Source organism: Buceros rhinoceros, unplaced genomic scaffold, assembly GCF_000710305.1.
Source record: "Buceros rhinoceros silvestris isolate BGI_N320 unplaced genomic scaffold, ASM71030v1 scaffold11827, whole genome shotgun sequence".
NCBI lineage: Eukaryota > Metazoa > Chordata > Aves > Bucerotiformes > Bucerotidae > Buceros > Buceros rhinoceros.
In genome coordinates this window covers 57,522-64,480 of record NW_010420555.1, presented here as the reverse complement: position 1 = coordinate 64,480, position 6,959 = coordinate 57,522, and positions in this window count along the sequence as shown.

Genomic DNA, 6,959 nt, shown 5'->3' with positions numbered 1-6,959 from the left:
TGTGGTAGGAAGAGTGACTGACCTTAAGTGATCAGATGTGGGGAATCTGATGGAGGAGGGGTTTTGAGTCCAAGCTACTCTGGTGTGTTTGGTTTTTTTTAGCAAAAAGGTGATTTATTTGCCTGAAAAAAAGCAGCAAGACATTACCAGTGGAGGGTCACAGAGTCATTGTGGTTGGAAGAGACCTTCAAGATCAAGTCCACCAGTTAACCCAGCACTGCTAAGTCACCACTAAACCATGTAGGTGATGACTTCACCACTTCCCTGGACGACCTGTTCCAGTGCTCCACAACGCTTTCAGTAAAGAAACTTTTCCTCATCTCCAACCGAAACAGGCCCTGGCACAACTTGGGGGCTGGCGCTGGTGCATGGTTTTGTTGTTCTACTTTTGTTTGCTTTGCTTTATGTTTAGGGGAGGACATAACTTTTTTGTAGCAGTAAGATTATGTCTAGAAAGATGTCTTGATCCAAGTTGTGGAATCTTACTTCTCAGTCTTTCAGTGGGCTGCATGAGGACAAAGACCAGTGTGTGGACACCAGTTAGTGCTACTGTGACTTTTTACTGGGAGTATGCCTTCTCCTCCTGACTGCCTGCTTGGTCCTGATGGCTGGTTATTTGTTTTGTAAGCGTTTGACCATGGGCTTGTCCTAATAACAGCTTATGTTGTCCACTCTAGAGTTGCAAGACTCCCTTTTAAAGTAGTAGTTCTGGTGAAGAACGCTTTGTTTTTTACCTGTTAACCTCATAGCAGACTATTACTAAATAAAAGCCTTTCTCAAGGGCAGATCACCTCTGTACTATTGTCATGCTAGAAAAGAAGGTAGTGCAGATCTGAGAACTGATCTTGGATCTTCCATGTGTGTCAAAAGAGGAGAGAAAATCATTAATGAAACCTGCTTTGAAATGTTTGCTTTTTCTAAAGTAGGCTTGCATGGCAGGCAAAAAATTGGTGGGACAGGAAGTGTGTTGCCAGTACTCTATGGAAATTCCAGTTTGTACTTCTGGTTTAATGGAAAACACTGTCATTTCTGCATCCAGGAACTTGTGAAAACAGAGTAAGTTCTTTAAAAAGAAGTGATTCCCATGGTGGTCTGCAGCAATAGTTGCTGAAGAAAGAAAGCTAGTATGCATCTGTTCTGTGCTGAAAGAAAAATTGTGTTATGTGGCATCAGGTGATACTTTTAAGTGGTTCCTCATGGAGGAAGCTTTGGGGAAAAAAAACCCCAAACCCACCAAACCAGCAAAATGCCCACACAAACAAGGCTCCGTGCCATTTTGGATGGTCTGGTTTAGTTCGTTGTGCTTACTGCAGAATTTTCCGGGAATTTTAACACGAGTGGTCAGCTGAGATGATTGTGGTGCTTATACCACTTCACCACGTGCTGGGCGTAGGAGTCACCTATGAAGTGCTCCATGAGTGTTTCAAGCCGAGGTCACTTGTGGTAGAAGAGAGAAGGCATGGAGTTCTCAATCTGGTGCGGCTTCGCTTGCGCGCTTCCACACCTCTGCAGCGCGTGGGCCTGTGTTCCTTGAGCAGAAGCTGGACACGCTGAATACCAGGAGTTCTCAAACCTTTAATCGAACCTCCCTTTGTGGAAATGGTTTGTTTCTCTGCAGCTCTTCTGCCAGCACCAAGCAGCTGCTAAATGAAGGGGGAAAGAGGAAGCAGTGTGTCACAGCTGCTGGCTCTGGTCCTGTCCTCTGAGAAGTGGAGCTGGAGCCCCAAAGACCATGTGGTTTCTGCTTGCTTATACGGAGGTGGGAAGAGGTGGATTTGAAGCTGTGCCAGATCCCCTGCTGTTCCTTCTCTCTTTCTATACCAGAGCAGAGTGGTCATTAATAACCAAAACATCTGGTTGCCTCCGTTCCGGAGCATAAGCCACACATTGCTTCAGGGTTGTCAGCTCTGTTGGGGCAGGCATGGTACTGCCTTGGGACATGGCACGCTTCCTTTCCTGTGCCGCTTGCTGTGCCTCTGCTCCTGTCTACGTAGTGTTAAAGAGAGTAACTTCTGCTCTTTTAAAAATGAAAAAACAAAACCCCAACCAAACTGCTGGGATTTCCTGGCAGCACATGCCTCTCAGCAACCAGTTGCCACTGTTTCAGTATTTAAGGTTTGGGGTTTTTTTCCAAAGTCAAGATATTTTGCATCTGACATGATTTAATTCTTAAATAATTTACATTATATATAATTTTCAGAATGTTCAGTAGAGGAAGAGAAAGGGAGGAGGACTTGAAAATGTGGTTGAAATGGATGTTTTATGGTTGTTGGAAGACTGAGGAAGGAACACAAGCAAGAAACTGGGAGAGCACAGGATGGTATACCTGCAATCACACTATTATGAACTGTTGGAGATCTGGGGTGGATATACATACATACACCGTTGCATTAAGGAATTTAGGTTTTCTTAGAGTTAGTTATCAATGAAGAGTTCTTCCATTGTTTTAAAACGTCTTCATGGAAATGACTTCTGTAAGATGCCGCATTTGTGGCAGCTGACTGCCTCCGCCCAGCAGGAAATGGGAAATGTGGCTCTGAAGAGATGCTGAAGTCATCTGAGGAACAGGGTTCAGTGCGTTTCTGAGAATATTTAGGGGGAAATATTTAGGCAAGTTTGATCTCTTGAGTTAGTACCAGCTGCTTGGTGTTGAGTCTTGTGGTACAGCAGTAGATAACTTGGACGGGTTATGCTATTAGAATAAAGAAGTTCTTACTTTTCCTTTCCCCTATTAAGCAGTGTGAAGTAGAAGTAGTTTTAATTCCCTTTTATGAGAACAGGTTTTAATTAAAACCATAAAAATCTCATGGTAACAGCAGGCATGATGGCTGTAAGCCACTTCAACCTTCTTTTTGAAATAAAAAGTGGACTTTTATTTCACATATTTCCGTATTTCTGTGATTTGTTTGATCTCTCTAAACTGTTAAGCTTCTCTACACTGAAAGAGATTTGAGGTCACAGATCCACGCTAAACTGCTTTAGTTTAACTGACTTATAAGTAAAAATGCTAATAAAACCCAAAAGAAACAAACAAAATCACCTATCTTATCTGGCTCTTCAAAAACGGGGTTTGGGGGTGGGGGCAGTGGATGGGGCTGGGGAAAAGCTTGAGAAATTTGGATAAACTTGAACCATGTAGTTAATACTAGATTGTGCTGATCTCTTTCAAGAATAGCTCTCCAGCTGGGGTGTAAAATGGAATAATTAAATGCATAACTTTCACCTTTCTCTCCCTCCCTTCTCACCCTCTGTCTCTTTACCTAGTAATGTCCTTAACTGAACCCCGTAGGTCAGCTGTGGGGAGTCGCTAACCGTTTAATTCCATTGAGTTCTAATTTTATAAATGGTGGCTCTTTAATCATTAATCTGTATGATACCTACATCTGTCTAAAAACAGCTGAAATGCTTTTTGAGACTTCCAGACTGGGCGAAACCTACGCTTTTCACAAACATCTTCCAGTCTGTGTCCCATGGAACCTTTGTGAAGCTTTTGTGCAGAGAGGTACTTGTCTACAGCTATGACAGGCTTTGGAGTGAGGCTGAACTGCCATAGTGTGTATGTATAGCTGCAGGTGTACCTAAGTATGTACACGTGAGACGGGACTGCCTGTAAGAACTGAATAGACTCTTTCACTTGGAAGGAACCCGCAATGAACATCTAGTCCAGCTGCCTGAGCGCTTCAGGGCTGACCTAAAGCTAAAGCACGTTGTTAAGGGCATTGTCCAAACGCATCTTAAACGCTGACAGGCTTGGGGCATCGACCACCTCTGTAGGGACATTGTTTCAGTGTTTGCCCACCCTCTCGGTAAAGGAATGCCTCCTGATGTCCAGTCTGAACCTCCTCTGGTGCAGCTTTGAACCATTTCTGCACATCCTATCACTGGTTTCTGGGGAGAAGAGATCAGCATCTCCCTCTCTGCTTCCTCTCCTCAGGCAGCTGGAGAGAACAACGAGGTCACCCCTCAGCCTCCTTTTCTGCAAACGAGACAAGCCCAGAGTCCTTAACTGCTCCTCCAAGGACATTCCTTCCAGCCTTTTCGCCAACCCTTCAGCCCCTGGGTGGGTGGCCTTATCATAGCAGGGTACTGAAGTAGTTACACAGGGCTTTCCCTTTGTGATCCGTGTGGACTGTGCCTGATGGCTGTGGTGTTACTTACATGCCTTTCAAGAGTACCCACTATAATCTCTGTAATTTTTCCAGAAAGTGAGGTTGGACTAACAGGTCTTCAGTTCCCTGGGTCTTCTCTCACCCTTTTTATAAATTGGAATAACTCTGGCCAGCTTCCAGTCAGCAGGGCCGTCCCCAGACTCCTGAGACCCTTGATAGATGATAGAGAGGGGTCCTGCCACAACACCCACTAGTTCCTTCATGAATGAATCCCATCAGCCCCCACGGACCTGTGAACATTCAGTTGGTCCCTTACAATTTCACCATCCACAAATGGAAAGTCACTGCTCCCACGCTCGTTCTCCCATTCGGAGGAGGGCAGCCCAAGGTCTGTCGGTATTATTAAAGGCTGAGGCAAAAAAAGTCCATTGAATTGACTTTTTCTTCATTCCTTTTAGTCACATGACCATCTTCAACAAGTCCAGTGTTTTCTTTAGACCTCCTGTTGCTGTTAAAGCCTATTAAGGGATCATAGAGCAGTTTACAAAAGACACAAGCTTCATATCAAATGAGTTTTCAGAACCTAAGGATGTGAGCTCTGAGGAGAACATTTATTATAAGGAAGGTGATGTTTTTCCATGAGCCCAGCTCTATACCAAAGCCATCATTCTGTCTGCTAGGGTGGAGGATGCGCCTCCTATTCCTTTCACTTCCAGCTGTAGGGGAAGTAGGCGCAGAGGGGTGAGTGGTTACTTTCAGCTAGACACAGATGTAAAAATGTGTCTTGTCATGGATGGGATGTGCTGGGGAGAGCAGCTGCTTTCTTGATCCAGCCTGTGACCATTTGCATAATTCTGATTCCGTGGAACTGAAGCTGGCTCTCAGCTGTGGCAGTGCTGAGTGAGGTACCAGTGAGCGTGACCTTGCTGCTGTCTCCTTCCCTGTTGCACTTCTTTACAGATGTGGTATTTCCCCCCCTTTTTTAAAATTGCATCTGTTCTGTTGTCAGTTAGGTTTCTCATTTCAGTGGTGTATATGTGTACACCACCAGAGAGTGGTGGGGAATGGGGTCCGATCCAGCTGGTGGTCGGTCACCAGTGGTGTCGCCCAGGGCTCAGTGCTGGGGCCTGTTCTCTTCAACATCTTTATCAATGGTCTGGATGAGGGGATTGAGGGCACCCTCAGTCCGTTCACAGATGACATCAAGCTGGGTGCGTGTGTTGATCTGTCTGAAGGTTGGGAGGCTCCACAGAGGGATCTGCACAGGCTGGATCGATGGGCTGAGGCCAACTGTATGAAATATAACAAGACCAAGTGCCAGGTCCTGCCCTTGGGCCACACCAACCCCCTGCAGCATGACAGGCTGGGAGAGGAGTGGCTGGAATCTGCCCAGCAGAGAAGGACCTGGGGGAGCTGGTTCAGCTGATTGGACATGAGGCAGCAGTGTGCCCGGGTGGCCAAGAAGGCCAGTGGCATCCTGGCTTGTACCAGCACTGGTGTGACCAGCAGGAGCAGGGCAGGGATTGTCCCCCTGTACTTGGCACTGGTGAGGCCACACCTTGAGTGCTGTGTCCAGTTTTGGTCCTCTCGCTTCAAGAAGGACGTTGAGCTGCTGGAGCGGGTTCAGAGAAGGGCAACAAAACTTGTGAAGGGTTTGGAGATATTACGAGGAGCGGCTGAGGGAGCTGAGGGTGTTTAGCCTGGAGAAGAGGAGGCTCAGGGGAGACCTTATCACTCTCTACAGCTGCCTGATGGGAGGCTGTGGGGAGATGGGGGTCGGTCTCTCCTCCCATGTTAGGAATGACAGGATGAGAGGGAATGGCCTCAAGTTGTGCCAGAGGAGGTTTAAGCTGGATATCAGGAAAAATGTGTTTCCAGAGAGGGTTGTGCAGCATTGGAACAGGCTGCCGAGGGCAGTGGTGGAGTCCCCATCCCTGGAGGGGTTTCCCAGCCATGTGGAGGTGCTGCTGAGGGACAGGGGTCAGTGGGGACCTGGCGGTGCTGGGGGAACGGTTGGGCTTGGTTATTTTAAAAATCTCTTCCAACCAGAACAATTCTGTGATTCTGTACACGTGATGTTTCTGAGTAACACTTTTCAGTGGGGTTGTGTGTCCTGTGCTGATTCACGCTTCCCCTGTGCTGCCACTTCTCTCTGATGTTATGAAACAGGAGGGTACAACGTGCGTGGCTTGCTACTGCTTATGGAGAAGTTTGAGCTAAAGAAAATCCTAAGTTTTGTGCAGGGCACAGTGAAGTCCACTATGTGCTTCGAGTGTTGATTGGTGAGGTACGAGGGAACTGGTCAATGCTAGCGTTATGAGCCAAGAGTGTCTGACGAGCCAGTGCTGTTACTGCCTGGCTCCTGGGCCTGATGGGCTGTCCGCTTTAGGCCATGAAATCTCTGAAGAGCAAGTATTTAATCCCAGGTGAGCTCCACAAGACGTTCAGGGTTTTGCCAGCTGCTCCAGTTTAGATAGATATCCTCTGTCCAGTACCAAAGGACTGCTCTACTCCATCAGGCAGTGAATATTGGTACATAATCCAGTGAGTGACAATGAGTGAGAGAGCGAGCAAGTACTCCCCAACAGGTTGGATATTTTTACTTTCTTATCTGCCTGAGCTTTGAAGAGCTTCGACTTGTTTGGAAGGGATTGGTGGCAGAGAACGCACTGGGTGCTGTGACCAAGTCAGACCATCAGAGCAGTTCTCTGAAAGACAGGGAGTAGGAAATTTTCCCCTGAGGCTTGGCAGAGGGCAGATTTGTCTCCACACTCCAAGGACAGTGTGCGTCCTAACTAAGCCTGCTTTTCTGGGGGTCTGAGGAGGCTCAGTGTTTGGGCTAGACAGCAG